The sequence below is a fragment of the Gavia stellata genome, chromosome 6, assembly GCF_030936135.1.
Source record: "Gavia stellata isolate bGavSte3 chromosome 6, bGavSte3.hap2, whole genome shotgun sequence".
Lineage (NCBI taxonomy): Eukaryota > Metazoa > Chordata > Aves > Gaviiformes > Gaviidae > Gavia > Gavia stellata.
In genome coordinates, this window is record NC_082599.1 from 793,895 (window position 1) to 809,929 (window position 16,035).

A 16,035-nucleotide genomic window follows, 5' to 3' on the forward strand; every position below is an offset into this window, starting at 1 on the left:
AATCCTCCAGATACCCGTGTCCTTCATCTCAGCACCCTCAGATCTGCTCCTTCCAGCCTCTAGATGAGTGATCCAAACTTTCCCCTCTGCTGCTCTCTGCGCCTTATCTTGCACCTGATCACCTGAGGAAGGAAGAGGACAGTAAAACTAAAACAAACTAGGCCCTGACCCCTGAGACACTCTCCATCTTGGTGAGGGATCTGACTTGCATGAAACTTCTTGCAGACCTGCAGGGCCTAATGGAGCCGGGCTCTTTGCAGATTACTTTTCCCCAGAACAGTCGTCTTCTGTCTCATCACACAGCTTTTGTCAGTCCTGGTTACATGCTCCGTCTAGTTCGGGCTGGAAGCTCCCTGGGGCCCAAAGACCTCTCACCCTCTCTTGTCCCCCGAGTGTCCTGTGCACCAGAAGCAGGACAGAAATAGCAGATCACCATCAAAGTGATCAGGAGTAATTTGTGAGCTGCATGTTTCGCACAGCAGGGGAGAAAAACCTCTGTGGCTTCACCAGGGATAGCTGCACAGAGTGGAGAACGTGAGCAAAATCCCCTCTCTCCCCCACTTGGTAGTTTGAGGAGAATAATTTGATTGAAAGGCAAATCCTTTAATCTCCAGATATAAATCAACAGAATGGCAGAATTGCTTAGGACAGAGCATATCATATAGGGCATGTACTGTATGTCTTTTCCCTTTAAACAAACATGGGCCCTCCAGCTGTTAACCTATTTATAAAAGGTAACTCAAGGCTACGCGCAAACTCCTGAGGACATTTCATTCTGTCATTACAGCACAGACTCTTTTTTTTTTTTGCCTCAGAATAATTGGGCTTGGTTTATGAAGGCCCAGGCTGGAGAAGAGATCAGCTCTGCCAGCCTGATCCCAAAAGCCCTCTCCAGTGCAGAGGAGCAGGCTTAAGCCCTCTAGAAGGCCAGGCTGCCCTGCACTTGCCAGGACAGGGCTCTGCTTAGATAAAGAACGATGCAAATAGCAGCTACTACATCCTGACAAGCCTCTGCAGGTTCTCCTCTTCCCGCGTGGGAATGCCCATGCTCTGGGTCATGTGCTGTGCGTGGGAAGTGTCCCACACCCTGGGTCACTCACAGTAGGACCTGCGATGCAGGATAGCAGCTAGAGCCATGCTTTCTGCCAGTGCTCCCGGGACTGCGGAGCCCTCACTCCCTCAGCCTCAGCGCAGCACCGCAGCCACCCTCCTCCTCCTCTGCAGCCCCACACACCGGGTTACAGCTGATGGACAGATCCCAGATCAGGAGATCACGGGGTGTGCCAGCTGCAAGGCAAATCCCATGACCGGTCACAGAGACTTGACAGGTCTCTGGGATGGCAGGGATCCCTGGCCAAAATTCCATGCCTTCCATTGTGCTGGAGTCAGCTTTGATGAGCGTAACAGCCCTGTCTGTCTGGCGAATATCTGCCAGTGACCCACAATGCTTTTGTTGTCGCCGGAGCAGCGTCCTGCCTCACTCTGACTAGTTAGCTTCTACTTGCATGCCTAATTCACGATAGGGAAGTGGACGTGAAATGAAGACTGCGGCATGGGAGTGAAAGTTGCAGGCTAATTTTGTAAGCATTCAAATTCTCCAAGATGCTTACAGGCATTCACTTTCAAAAGCACACAGAAACCTAAATTTCCTGAAAATGAGAGTCTTTTGGGTGCTGCTCTATGTGTTGAGGCAATTCTCTGTTCCACTCAAACATTTGATAGATCTGGTTCATTTTTTTTTCTTTATAGAGGGTTCCAGTTCAGTAATAACTAACTGCTACTGACAAGCACTCATTTTTGGAAATGACCCCTCCAAAGGTTCTGCTGCATGTCTGAGATGAGTGAGAGATCAGAGGAATGACAGCGAACCCCTCAGCAACAAGCAGCTCTTAAAGCGGCATCCCTGCGGAGCCAGGACAAACGCCAGCAGCCCTGCCTCCCAAGCACTTCTCATGTTGAACATTCACCTTTGGCTATCATGTCGTGTGCTTTGAGGAGAGAATAACAAACTCTTGATAAATGGGCAAGAAAGCTGCACAGTTCATTACTGTTTCTCTCCAAGGCTTTTGCTGCCAATGCCCTGGAATCAGCACAGCCAAACCTGCCACATTACTGATATTGTCCTGAATTTGAGCTGGCTCCTATCAAAGTGGCGATGAATGAGCACTTGCCAGAAGCGAGCTCTCCCTTTCCAGCTCCCTCAGTGCTCACAAGTGACTCACATGATAGCAGCCAGGCCTACACTTAGAGCAGCTAACTGCTGGCCTGCTCTACCTGCCCTGCTGGGCTAATGGGCCTGGCCAGGGGTGACTCGTTAGGGAGATGAGCTGGTCCCCTTCCCTTTCTCCCATCCACTTTCCCTGTCTGGCTTGATGAAAGGGCAGAGCCATTGCCTAATAACCTTCTCTCCCTCCACCTCTCCCCCCCCCAAAAAAAAATAATCCCCCTTCGCTATTACAAGGACAGACACACCTGTAGCATCTACCATACAATCAAGGAGAGTGGTTCACGCTGCTCTCTCTTTCAGGCCAAATGTAGCTGAGTGAGGACTCAGGGAGTCTGGAAAGGCAGCTGGAAAAGCAAGTGAAGAAGTAGGTTATATTCTTTTGAGGGATAAAGAAAGATAAATGAGATGCTCTGAATTTTTGCATAGGGGAAGTATGCAGGGAGGCAACAAATGGAGTCTGTCCTAAAGTTGCTCCCATAAAGCAAAGAGCAGACTCCAGATTTTAAACTAAAACAAGGAAGTTTCATATTAAACACTGCCCCACAAAAGCCATGATAGAATAATAAAGCAGGGGTAGAATAATAAAGCCACCATCAGTTTTTCTGGGCAAGCTAGGCTTGTAAGCACAGTAACAGCTAGGAGAACATGTCAGTCAGTTGTTTGCCCAGGAACAAGCCCAGTTGGGATTTCATCCTGCCTTTACATCGGTGATTTCTGAAGAGTTACAGGAATTCACCTGTGTGAAGGATAGAGGTGCAGCTCATATTATATACTGCCTTTCCTTTCTTCCTTCTAGTCAGGACCAAGTTACTCTGTTCTTCAGATGTAAGCGAGCTATGAAACACTCTCCTCCATCCTGCTCCTTCCAATGCCAAAGATAAAAATTCGACTGGCTTCAGCTGAAGCAAGACAGGGTCTAAGAAAATCAGGAAGCCCAGTTTTCAGTGTACTGAGAAGCTACGCATAATAGGATAAAAAAACAGCTTAAGATGTGCAAGGAGTATGCCACGTAGTACACAGAAGAAGGTATAGATGCGGATGAGACAACCAGAAGAATCTGTTCCCAGCTAGCAGTGTGTATGGAAGAACAGTGATGGGAGACAGCTGCCCGGACTGTGATGCTACATGCTGTAGAAACAGATTTACTTCGTTTCAGTGGAAGGAAAAACCACAGCTTTTGGGTGGTAGCTCACCTCCCAGGGTTTACAAATCCAGGTTTTGTAAAGCGGGAAGCTTCTTGTGCAATGAAATACAGATGTTTGAACTATGGTGGAGAGCTACCTGCTGCAGCATATAGTTTAAAATGGACACACCTATCCCACTAAAGGGCTGCGTCCTGCTCGGATTTACGATAGGTGTGGCTGGCTGGGACTAGGGCGAGTTATCAAAGCTGTCGCTCGACAGAGTGAAGACTGGACACTTGTGTCTCCTTAAAACACCAACAGTTTGCTTCTGTGTGACCTCTGTGCATTGAAGGTTAGTCTTTGGACTCCTAAGTTTTTCTTTTGGGGAATAAATTCAGAGCTCGGTGAACAACCAGAAGTTCTTTTTGAAGGCAAAAGCAGGTCAGCCCAGTGGTCAGACATACTCCCTAACAAGGCGCCGATGTAACCCACTACTTTTTGTTGTATTATAGTGTCTGCTCCACAGACAGAGGAATTACTGTCCTGCATTAGAACCAGGGTCTACCCCGCCTCAGAGAGCACCTAGCAGAAAGGCTCCAGAGAAGAGAGGTGGATTTACTAAGGAGAGAGAGGGATCTTTAAGCCTATGATGATCTGAAGGCCAGGGTAGGCTGGGACAACCCTGAAATTCAAACCATTGCCCAATCCTCCCAAAGAAAGCCATTAGGATGCTATTTTATCTTGGAGCTTAAAAATAGCACATGGTACAAGTAGTTGTTATATATATGCCTTTCATCAGGACACGGGATTCCCCCCCCCGCCCCGTCTTCCCCTTACAAGCTGTGGCCCTCGAAATGTATCCACACTCTCAAGTTTGGGATGCGGGGAGTGGGCAGAAGCTGCAACCTTAACTCTACATGGATGGTGCGTGCCCCCTTCCACAGCCTGACACAAAGGGTGTTTCCTCCCTCAAGTGAGAAGACATAAGAGACACACCTATTTTTTTTTTTTAATTTAGTCACCACACTTTGATTTTCTTATCTAGCAGCCAAAGTGTCACATACTCTAATGAGATTTAGTAGCTCTGTAGCTCCCTCCGGCCAGAGGAGTGACACACGCACCCCTTGGGCACATGCAGGAACCTTGCTGTCGATAGACAGGGGATGATCTCCTTCCCTCCCGGATTAACTTGCATAATAGGTTGTAGTGGTTTAAACCAGGAAGAATGAGCCTGAATATTCCTCCTGCGTGGTTGTTGTCACTGTACCAATACTGGATGGTCTCACTTTTCTCTTGTCTACACCCTAGGGAGTTTGAGCCATGTGCATCACAACTATGCCTGCTGTTAAGAAGCATGTTCTTTCATCACTTACTGTCCTGCTATCTACATTTCATCCCTGTATCTTGTTCTCCTGTCCTTCTCCTGTCCTCCTGCATGCAAGGAGGGTAGCATTTCTGAACCAGAAGGGCTACAGTGGAATCTAAGCAAAAGCACCAGCGGTACCTGTCGTTCAGCCACCCGGAGGGGTGGGTGAACTCTCCATCTGCCCTTGGATGCTATGTTTTACAGCAAGCCTCCTTCCAGCTACCTCACCACATCAATGAGTCCTCCTGTCCCATACAGGCATGCACGTGCTCCCAGAAGGACATCCTCTCCCCTGCCAAACGCAGCCCCTTCCCACCCTACTTCACCCTCCCCAAGCCATGGGATCTCCTTTGTGTCCTGTCAGCCATCATCCACCCTCAAACTTGTGTGTCTCTGTGAAGGACCATCTTGGTCCCCAAAGGTGAGGTGACAAAGTTTTGCTGCCAGGAACTGAAATGGGCCGCTTGTCCTTCATCACTGCGCGTCAGCGCTGTACGCACACTAATGCCGGGGTTGCTCCCCACTGCCTGGGGAGGGGACCTGCGCTTACCACCCCCCAGAGACCACACCAGCTCCAAAGCACTGGTGCAACACACCCTCCCACCCCCCTCAGCACCCGGGGACCCCCCAGCCGAGCTCAGGCCCCATCGGTGCCTGACAGCCCCGTCTCCCCTCAGCCCCACAACCCTCACCTTGGCCCCTGCCCTGTCACCTCCAAGCGCCCTGGCCACCACCTCCCCTCACCACTTCCCCCCAGCCGCCATCTCCCCCCACCGCTTCCCCTCTGCTGCCTTCCCCCCTAGCCACATCCCCTCAGCCCCCTCTCTGCTTCCCCTCAGCCACGTCTCCCAGCCCTCTCTCCCGCTTCCCCTCAGCACTCTTCCCTCGGCCCCCTGCCCCCTCAGCCCTCTCTCCCGCTTCCCCTCAGCACTCTTCCCTCGGCCCCCTGTCCCCTCAGCCCTCTCTCCCGCTTCCCCTCAGCACTCTTCCCTCGGCCCCCTGTCCCCTCAGCCCTCTCTCCCGCTTCCCCTCAGCACTCTTCCCTCGGCCCCCTGTCCCCTCAGCCCTCTCTCTCCTCAGCCACGTCCCCCCAGGCCCCCATCCCCTCAGCCCAACCTCCCCCACCCCTCTTCCCCTCGGCCACCTCCCCTCTCTGCTCCCCCTCAGGCCTTTCCCCTCACTCCCACCGCCCCACAGCCCTCCTCCTCCTCGGCCGCGTTCCCCTCAGCCACCCCGCTCCCCCCGCTGATCCCCGCACTCCCCTCAGCCCCTCAGCCCGCCCCCGCGGCCCCTCTCCCCCCGGCCTGGCCCCGCCCCGCCCCACCCAGCGCCATGGCCCCTCCGCGCCGCACCCTAACCCTCTGCCCTGTCACTGCAGCGCCGCCTCAGCCCCGCCCGTCGCCCGCCCGGCCCTGCGCCGCCCGCCCTCGCGCGGATTGGCGGGCGGCGGGCGCGGCGCGGCGCCATTGGCGGAGAGGCCGAGAGCCCGCCCGCGGCGCTAGCAGGGTAGTGCGCTCGGCGTGAGGCCAGCGGCGGCTCCGTTCCCTCCTCCTCCCCCGGCCGGGCCCGCAGGGGAGAGTGACACTCACCAGGCGGCTCCGTCCCGGCGGCAGCCCCCCGCGCCCCCCTCCGCCTCTGGTAAGGGCCGCTGCGGGGGCTGCGGCCGCCGCGGCGCCCGCACCGCTGGGCGGGAGGTGGGGGGGGTGCGCGGGGACACCCCGCTCCGAGCCGGGAGCGGGCGCGGCGCCCTCTGAGGCGATGGAGGGGCGGCCCGGCCCGGGCGCGGGGGCTCCGGCCTCGCCTTTGTGGGGGGCGCGGGCGGCCTGCGGGGCGCGGGGGCCGAGCGGGGCGGGGGGCGGCAGCAGCGCTCGTGGGTCTTTTGTGAGGGGCGCGGGGGGGGGGGCGGGCTGCGGCGGTTGGCAGCCGGCGGCGCGGGAGCGAGGGCGGGCCGGGCTGCGGCGCGGTCGGTGACAGGGGGGCGGCGGGGGGGAGGAGGGTCCCGGAGCATCAGGAGAGCATCTGCCTGGGGAAGTTTGCGGCGGGGTCGTCCCGGAGGAGGCGGGAGCAGCCGGGGAGCGTCTTTGTTGCGTGTGTGTGTGTGTGGGGGGGAGAGGCTGAGGGGATCGTGGGGAGGGCTGGTGTGCAGCTTCGTTCTACGCAGAGCTCCCTCGGGGCTGGTTCCCCCCAAACGCGTAGGAAACGCGTTTTGTGGTCGAGGGCACCGCTGTGAATCGGCGCTTCTCGTTGGGACCTCTGGAAACTTTGTAACGTGGGTTTTTTTTTCCCCCCGTCCTTCCCCTCTTATCCTTCTGTTTGCCCAGTCCCCTTCCCTGCTTTATAAGGATCGTTGTGGCGTTGCATCAGGGGACATTTGTGCCATAATTCGGTAACACAGAAGGGATAAGTATTTGCGGAGCTGCTGCTCGCTCGCAGCTTGGTGCGATGGGTGTGGCGAGCCGAGGGGATGCAGCAGACTCGAGGCCTATATGGTAGCGTTGCCCAGTCATCGGCGGATTCAAACTGCGATCTATTTATGTAGATTGGGCCCCGTTTCAAGATGAGCAAGCTTGGTTTAGAAAGAACAGTTGTAGCTTTAAGTATTAAACAAATGTTTACTACAGCACAATGTTAAGATTGCTGCTAATAAGTTTAAACTCGAGACAGTGAAGTTTTTGGTTCCGAAGATGCTGTTCCGCTGCCAAAAGCTATTTCTAAGTGTCTCTTGCTGTAGGTAGTATGCTTTGTTGTAAACTCTGCTTCTCTTAGAGGGGTGGGTTAAATGCATGATCTGTGAACACATTAAACCTGAATGTAGGTGTTGGGTTTTGGTTTCTTTAGCTGCTTCTTGATAACTCTTACTTGGTTGCTCCCTCTCTTTTTTCTTTCATCTGATTCCTGTATGGATTTAACAAATAAACTAATTTATTTTAGCTTTTTTAAAAAGTGTGGGTGGTTTTTTTGTGGGGTTTTTTTTAAGCTGAAATCTTATTTTCAATGAACTGTGTTCTTCCCAGCTTAGAATTTCAGCAGACTATCTGAAAGGCTTCTTGAATAGTATAATAGACATCTAAGTACTTCCTCAGCGTTTCGGCTTGTGGAATAGCAAGCCTTGCTCAGTGCCTCCTTATGCCCTCTTTATGCAGGGCTCTGCGTGTGACGCTGCTGTAGCTTCGTTTCGTAAACTGAAAGGACAGGACTGTGCTGGAGTTTTACAACTGGAAAGCTTATTTCCTCTTTGCTAGGGCTTGATTATTCCGTCTGGCAGTGTATGTTTTACTGGTATTATATATGTATATAAGGTGCTGTTGTAGCTTGGTTAACTCTTCCTTTATTTGAGAAAGACAAATAAATCGTACCTCAAAAATATTCAATGTAGCAATACAATTATGATAAAAATAATACTGGCTGGACAGACCTGTCTGAGTTAAAATTCCCTTAAGGTTGGTTGTTTTTGTGGGTTTTTTGTTGTTCATTTGTTTTTCCTTACGAGAACTGCTGAAATTTCTGATTATCCTTTCAGATGCATTTTGGAGGATTCATGAACTCTTTCATTTTTAGTTTTTATCTTTTTTTGCTCTCCTCACATCAGAAGAGGTGGGCTTTTTCAGTTTTAAAAAGAGCTTAACTGACTTGCTATTGTAACAGCAGCAATATCCTGCGTCTTCTGTTTTCTTTGGTAATAATTACACGTTAGTGACAAATAATAAGCTTGAAGGCAGAATAGCTGATCTGTTTGTGAATGTGATTGTTGACTCTAAAACTGAAGGACATGAATATTATTAAATCTGTATTATGTGTCTCTGCAGAAATGACATCAGGGAAATATCAAACAGTACAAAGACGTGTCAGTGGTTTGAAGATCACGGCCCTGCAAGTTCAGCTAGAGCACAGTGTTGCCATGGGTACGGTTTCGTGGGTCACCCCTCATCCCCCCCCTCATCCTCAGATGATGTTAGGAGAGGATTAAGTCACTCTTGTCCTTAAAGAACAAATGGGAAGCCTGTTGGTAGTACGCTTATGCCAGTGGATGCTCCCTGAAGCTTTAATATCTGACTTTATCAGATTGTTTCTTAAAAGCTAATAACTCTGTCAATCAGTTTACATGTTACTGGCCGGTGATCCTCGGGCAGGCTCTGAGGAGCATTGAACACTACGGCTCAGCTCTGGGAACTGCAGAACCTCACCCTTGCAGGGTATCTGGAGATCTGTTTTAACAAGTTGCCTAATTTGTCTGTGGGAAACTTTGAAGGTTATGAGTAGTGTGGTGGTGTGGGTAAATGCATCACTTTAGCCCTTGCCCGCTGCTTTGTATGCGTTGACTGTGGGCATCGTAGAGAGTGGAGCAAAGAGACCAGGAGGTGAATAGTCGCACGACAGGCTCCCACAAACTGTTGAAACCAGCTTGGACTCACTCCGGTATCTGTGTATGCCAAGCCTTACAGTACTGGTGAATGTCACTTAAAGACAGCAATGCTACTTCTCAAGTACTTGGGTTTAGAGTGCTCATTTGTTTCCCTTCCAGGGACACTTGGCAGTTAAGTCTAGGTTTTAAATACCAAAGTATTGCTTAAACTGGTCTTTCTATCATGACATTAAACACCCCTACCCCTCTAACAACATAAGCTCAAGACAACCTGATCAAGAGAAATACGATGACAATAGAAACGACTTGGTTTTTTGAAGGGGCAGTAGGTGAGGCTGCGTGGAGGGCGGGGCATGACTTTATTTCCAGTCTTAAGCTCGTTTTATGAAGTCTGATGAATACTCAGTTTAAACAAATGAATTGCATAGTCTTTCTGGTGTTTGTAAAAGGGCTGACGCAGCCTTCATTTTAGCGAACGGAGCTGTAATTATGTTTGAGGTCCCAACCCCTGTAGTATTTTAGTGGTTACCTCTCTTCCCTAGAAGTAAGTGAATCTGAGCCATTAAATCAGATTTGAATTCTTGCAGAGTTCAGGTCTAGTTTGTACCCATGGCTGTTAGCACTGTTCTTACTTTCGTGTGCTATTCTTAAGCTTACCGCCTGTTTACTAAACTCTCTGTCAATATCTTCAGCTAATAACTCAGTATTTAAACTACATTTGTCTCTATGTATGTAGCACTGATGTGCAGACTTCCAAATTCTGATTTATACCAAACTTATGACTAAGGGAAACCACTGGTCAGGCAGGGTGTAAGTCTGTCAAGATGAATTCAACCTACTTTCAATTCAAATGAAAGTGATGGTTACTTAAAAGCCAAATAATGTATAACTATACCTTGGTTTGGTCCAAAAAAATCCCAAATAATTTATTTTGCTAGTCCAGACGTAGATTGGAAGATAAAATTCCAGTCTCCTCCTCTGAGAATGAAGAGTTCAAGGCACGTTACTCATCATGTTGTTGCCAGTCTGATTGTAGACGGCAAAATTACATTTTGTGTATGTGCTTCTGGAGTTTCAAAGGCAAACTTGAAGCTAATATTGCTCTGAAAGTCAGATAGTTATTTCCTGTAGCTTCGTGTTTACACTTCCTGTCCCGACTAAAATAGATCAATCTCTTGCTCAGTCCAATGTCTGTGTATATGGCTTCCTCATGTCTTAACAGTGCAATGGAACTGATTTTCTTTGCCCTTTTTTTTTTTTTTTTTTCCTTGAAGGCAAATTAAATTATACTCGGCTGTAGATCAGAGAAATGCAGGGGTCTGTGATTACAGCAGACAGTATGGTGGCAGAACAGCTTGAGTCTTGAGCCTGAGCCGTCACCACTGCCGTCGTCTGCTGCAGAGAGGTCATCTCCCAGAAGAAAGGGTAGATGTACTTCGGATCAGGTTCTTCAGGAGGTGGCATAAAAGCTGGGTTGAACAAAGCACAGCCCCCGTGAATAATGCCTACAGGTGGGCTCACCCAGCAGGCGAACCGGTGTTTCCCTTGTGGGGAACTTCTCCAGCCTCCTACAACTCAGAAGCCAATTCCATGACTTAGTGTTTTGCACATGTAAAAGAATTTCTTGTGGGAAGAAAAGGTCAGTGAAATCAGTTGCTGTAGATGTTACGCAGATTTTAACTTGGTAACAATAAGAATAAAATACTTCTGGCTCACACTAGTGCCCTATGTTGCTCTTGGTGAGGCTTCTTAATAAAGTTTTTAAAAGTTATTTAACATTCAAATTTCATATTTAATAATTTCTAAAATTATTGGGAATTCTAACCCCAAAGGATTATGGACAGACACTAATGTGATGCTTAAGTAGTATTTAAGCTCTAGCACTCTTTAAAAAATACATCGGGATAGTGCTAAGGGTTTGGTGGTGGGGAGGCTCTGTTCCCAAACAAGATAAGTCTTGGACTCCTCTGAATAAGTTGTTAAATTATGTGTATTGTCATACAAGCCCATATTTTGTAAACGTTGGTATGCTTGATAGCAGAATGTTTGCAGTCTAGAAAACAGGGGAGACACTGTGTTAATGGGGAGTGTAAATCTGAAAATAAATGTATATGTAACTGATAGTATATTCAAACTCCATAATACACGTTCTTCCCTTGAAATGTCTGCTGGAAGATGGGAGGATGGTGGGTTATTTATTCTGTTGCTTTACGTGCATCCTCTCCTAGAAATGGGGAGGGAAGGGTTGGATTTTTTCCCTGCCTTCTACCCAACCTCCTCGCTATTAGAAAAGCATATTTCTCGTTGCTCTTTTAATCCTTGCCTGGCCTCTTAGGAATTTTCCTCAGAGAGTGGCAGCTGCTGAATTAGTAGTTCTCCCAAGAACTAGCAAGATATTAACTTTGAGATAAAGCTAGCAATGTCCCTGTGATTTAGACAAAACTAGCAAAAAACCCCCACCCGACTTGTAGTTGGATTATTCAGGCAGGTTTGTGTAATGCAATAGGCCCTGTATTAGCTTTCCTTTGCGAAGGTTAGATTTCCAGTCTCTTGGAGCAGTAACTTTTTTTGTAAAGAGACTTTAGCGTAGACAAACACAGGTCTGGAGTCTCTGTACCCTGCCCAAAATGATTGTGTTGGCCTGGTGGAAGATTTGATATGTGGGTGGAAATAAGTATTAGGTATATCCTTGCACGCTGGATGACGTGACACACGTGGTGTAGCTGGAGATTAAAATGGGATGAGCAGCTCACTCATGCTGCGTTCTGGCTATCAAGCCACTCGTGTGTAGCTGCAGGAAGCTTCTGGGAGAAGTATGCAGTTAATCACATCCATTAGCGTGATTAAAATCCTGATTAGCCTGTGTCACTCACTCCCATTTTCCACCTACACTTCGCCCCTTTTATCTGGAGTATTTGCAAGTATGAGCATAAGACAGACTGAGAACAATGCAGGCTCAAACCCAAGGGATGGTCCCTGGGCTTTTAAATATATTAAATGATTCTAGGCTTTATATTGTTAGAACAGGCAAGTTCTTCAATAAGCTGTACAGCTGCTGTCTGAACATAAAATCTTAAAAATCAGCCCTTCACAGATAGAGGATCCTCAGTAAGGTTGTCAGGAATCCAGCTGAACGTGAAGCAGGCTTGTCTTGCTAGTCAGTCAAGTGCTCATAGCTACCTAATGTTTCGTATCTAGTGCGCACTAATGCTTTAATTTTAACGCCTCTGTCCACATTTGATGGTGATCTCTTCATGTCAGTTGGCACATTGGATTGCTGCTGTCCTTGCCTCTAATGGCCAGGGCTAAAATGGGCTGGGGAGTGAGTCATACGTGGATGTAAATCTATGGAAAGATGACCAGTTTTAGGATGAAATTTAAGGCTAGGGGAACTGCTTGCAGATAGGCTGGTTGGATTTTGGCAGGGGCTAATTAGAAGTGAATAAATCAAAAAAGGGAGGTCATTTTGTAAATTGTTGTGCAAAACTTCTCCCTTTTTAAAACTTTACTTGTTGGGGAGATACTGTACATATCAAAGTTAGATCTTTTTGAAAAAGCAACCTTTTTTTCTGAGTATTAGGTCATACACTTCCAACACATTCCCGCCTGGGAGTGAGTCATTGTTCCTTTTGTAAGATTGCATTAGAGCTACATCATCCTGAAAAGCTGTTTTTCAGCTGAATTTGGGGTGTTGACACTTGCTTTAAACAAAGTAAAACTAGGGAAGCATTTATCAGATGAATTTCAAAGTATGTTTACATACTCTTGAGTTACGACTCCTGAAGTGCTAGAATATGAGATCAATTCATACTTGTTAGTGAAAACCCTCTGGTGCTGGGGATGCTGCTTCCCGAGTGTGCTGGGTTTCGTTCCGCCCCCCGTGCCCACGGGGGTTTTGAACCCTCCGCTCTCAGACAGGATTATAGCGTATACGTACATGTAACTTAACTGGTGTTGCTGAAATGCTTAAAACCCTCTGAAAGGGGCAGAAGAGCATGCATGTCATTTTACTTGGCCTTATTTGCTCTCCCCCAACTTGGCACTTGTTTCTTGCCCTAACTGTGGTATGTCTAACTGTAGCTCTCTGCTATAGATACTCTGGCAGTTTGTCCTTCTAGGAGTGTGATACCGTGAGTTTGTTTCCAGATCTTGGCTTTTTTTCCTATAACAAAACTGGCTTGAGGTTCCAGCCTTCTTCCATGTTACGCTTTTTATCACGCTGTTATGCCATCATAACTGTACGTGCTGTAAAACGGGGTCAGTGATCAGGTGGGATTTCTAGAACTATTTTTGGGACCCACATCAATTTTATTAAAGGGGAAGTAGGAACAACTAGTTGGAGAAGGGGATGCCAAGCGTACATCAAACTGGCTTTCTGTTGGGCAAAATGAGATGGAGAAGCACCGTCAGTGGCGTGACTGAGTAAGAGCAGTGCAAAGCATTACGGCTTGGGGGTGGAAAATCCAAACCCAAACCATACATACCTTGGACTGGAACGGCTTAAGCTGCCAGGCATGCCAGGATGCTAATGGAAATCTGAAAGTTGTGCTTTAGTGACAGTTTTCCTGTAATCCCCTCTGGAAAGTACCATGCATTTTCCAAGCTTCTAGCTATTCGTAGTTTAAATTTGACTGGGTTTCAGGCATATTAAGAGGAAAAGATCTGCTGTTTATCGTGGGTTAGGCTAAAGGTCCACCTGGTCTAGTAGGTGCTCTTGACAGTGACTAATGACGTCTGCTCAGAATTTCTCACGTGCTCCGTTCCCGTGTGGGTAAGTATGGCTTGATCTACGCTTGAGTAGACCTGTGAAATTATTAATGGTGCTAGATCTGAAATGCTGTTAGAAATATTGAGGAAACCCCTATTGCAAACAGCAGCTTACGGAAAGCATTTTTAAGTGTAATTGTTAGCACTGCTATGAGCAGTTCTAAGTGCTTAATTCCTGCCTGTAACCTGATTACTGTCTACGCTAAGGTTCCCTTTCTATTGGACTGAAATGGAGGTAACAAGAAACACATGAATATTGAGTTTGGAACTTTTCTTTTGGTTGTTGCTGATAGGGTTTTTTTCCTCTCATCCCTTTCCAGTCTTCCTCTTAGGTTTTTTTTTTGTGTGTGTTTTTTGGTGGTATTTTTTGTTTTGTTTGTTTGGCGGTTTTGTGTGGTGTGTGTGTTTTTTTTTTTTTTTAAACCTTGAGTACTTCTACTACTTCTCTCAATCTTCTGACTCTGTAAAGGCTATTTCTCTATTGCAGTTTTATTAAGTGTAGTGCTCTTTTTAAAGATGCTCCTATGCCTATCTGCACTGGTCTTAAGGAATCTCAGAACAGTTTATCTGCTGTCCATAGATACCTAATTAATAGTAGTGAAAGTAATGGGAAACTTAACAACTGTGGATGAGTAAAGACAAAAATCCCCAAGCCACCTCCAGCAGAGGCTTTGAATTAGGCTCTGCAGACTCAAGAAGCAAAGAATGAGACAAAGAACTGAGTCACCGGCTCTTCCTTCCTTTGGACTTCTGCGGTGGGAGTGAATTGCTTTTCTTTTTGGTCATGAGTCAAAGCAATTGGAAAAAGCGTTCTAGATGTTAAGAGCTAGATGATTTGGATGTAGCGGGAGCTGTGGATTTTAAAGTGAATTAGATATGCAGTAGTACCTTAAATATATTTATGTTAGGGATCCAATAACAGGTCATAACATAAGTTATTCATGCACAGCTTCAGAAGTATTACTTTGATTATAACTTCATATATACCGATGTTTTCCTTTATCCCTGAAAAGGCAGAGAGAAGCCTCTGGAAAGAAAGGTGGGATATAAAAGGCAACCTTTAAAATGATCTTGAGATTCTGGAGGAAATGTTTGGTCAGGACAGCAGTTGGTACTTGTGATTGAGTGTCTGCACTCCTGCTGAGGCTTGCAGAATGCAGCTCCTGAGCGTAAGTTGGTTCCACCTACACCAGCACAGTTGGACAAAATGCTGGGACATCATCACCAGGATGTCTGTAAAACTAGTAATTGTTGTTGAAGTTTAAATCTTGAATTAAAGGCTTTTGGGATGACATGCCATAACACTTGTCACCCAATATATGGATCAGGTGGTACTGCTGTGATACCACGATGATGGGAACTCTGTAGGATGCTGTGGGTGGCTCAAGCTATATTTTATGTAACAAATTTGCATTTACATATGAAGCTACAATGTACGTAATCTGCAGTGTTACTTTTTTCAGGATATCCTTGTGCTTAAAGCATATATATATTTTTCTTAAACATACAGTTTAACCTATTGAGGCCTTCACAACATGAGAATTAAATGCTATATCCATCTTGTGTTCTGAGGACTGGATTTTTTTTAACTGGTCTTTTAGGTAAAGTGTACTTTTTCTTTCATTGGGATTTGGACAGAGCATGTAGGGCAACAGGATCAAGTGTCACATTGGGAATTACATATTTGTCCCGGAGTGACCCTCTTAGTAGCTTGCGTTGGTGTAATTGGTGAATGACTGGATTTATAGGGATGTGTATCTGCATTAGCACTGGTTTGGTGTAACTCTAGCTTATTTGCTGTTAGTCCAACCTATTTTCAGCTTGGGAAGTCACTTTTAAGGAGAAATCCTATAATTTGCCTTAAACTAGCATTTTCAGGCTTATATTTTCCCTTAAAAATAATGGTGGCTTCACTATGAATAATAGTTCTACATGCGAATATAGGAGACTATTGTTTGGCACCGTCTGGTTGCTGAAAACCAAATTTGTCCAAGAAGCTGTATATTTATTTGGGACCTGTGGATGTCAATGGTCTTGAAAAAAAATTGGTCAACTGTTCTTTTGTTGCATCAATATTGTCGCCTTTTTCTTAAAACCGTAACAACTCTTTAACTCATGGTATTCCGTATTACTTTGATGTGTTGTGTTCCTTTACTGGTAGCTTTTATGAGATTTCCCTCTCCTATAA

The 16,035-nt window shown here is 47.1% G+C and overlaps 1 protein-coding gene across 3 annotated transcripts in view; it reads left to right on the top strand.

Moving 5' to 3' along the window:
- Positions 1 to 6,312: 6,312 nt before the first annotated feature.
- Positions 6,313 to 16,035, top strand: part of MAP4 (microtubule associated protein 4) — a 166,716-nt gene continuing 156,993 nt past the window's right edge. For all 3 annotated transcript variants that reach the window (XM_059818566.1, XM_059818567.1, XM_059818568.1), the window contains exon 1: positions 6,313 to 6,355. The gene's annotated coding sequence lies outside the window, so the exon portion shown is untranslated. The remainder of the gene's footprint in view (positions 6,356 to 16,035) is intronic.